This window comes from Triticum dicoccoides, chromosome 3B, assembly GCF_002162155.2.
Source record: "Triticum dicoccoides isolate Atlit2015 ecotype Zavitan chromosome 3B, WEW_v2.0, whole genome shotgun sequence".
NCBI classification, from domain to species: domain Eukaryota; kingdom Viridiplantae; phylum Streptophyta; class Magnoliopsida; order Poales; family Poaceae; genus Triticum; species Triticum dicoccoides.
The window spans coordinates 789388933-789389349 of NC_041385.1; positions in this window are offsets into that span (position 1 = coordinate 789388933).

The window sequence follows — 417 nt, forward strand, 5'->3', positions numbered from 1 at the left end:
CATCACTTCTACCATGAAAAAAATCATGGGCAAGCTTACGGAACGAAACTCTGCCGCCACGAGGCGAAACCTTGGCGGAACCAATCTAGGGCTCCGGAAGAGCTGTTCTGCCGGGGACACTTCCCTCCGGGAGGGGGAAATCATTACCAACGTCATCACCAACGATCCTCTCACCGGGAGGGGGTCAATCTCCATCAACATCTTCACCAGCACCATCTCCTCTCAAACCCTAGTTCATCTCTTATATCCAATGTTGTATCCAAAACCACAAATTGATACTTGCGCCAGGGGTTCACTTTGGTCCATGTATACGATTTTGTGTACGTATTTGCTGACCTGGCCGAGTCAGCGGTCGCCAGCTCGCTTTAACTGCCACCTGGTCATGACTTTGGTGAATACTTGTCCATCCGCGCGCGC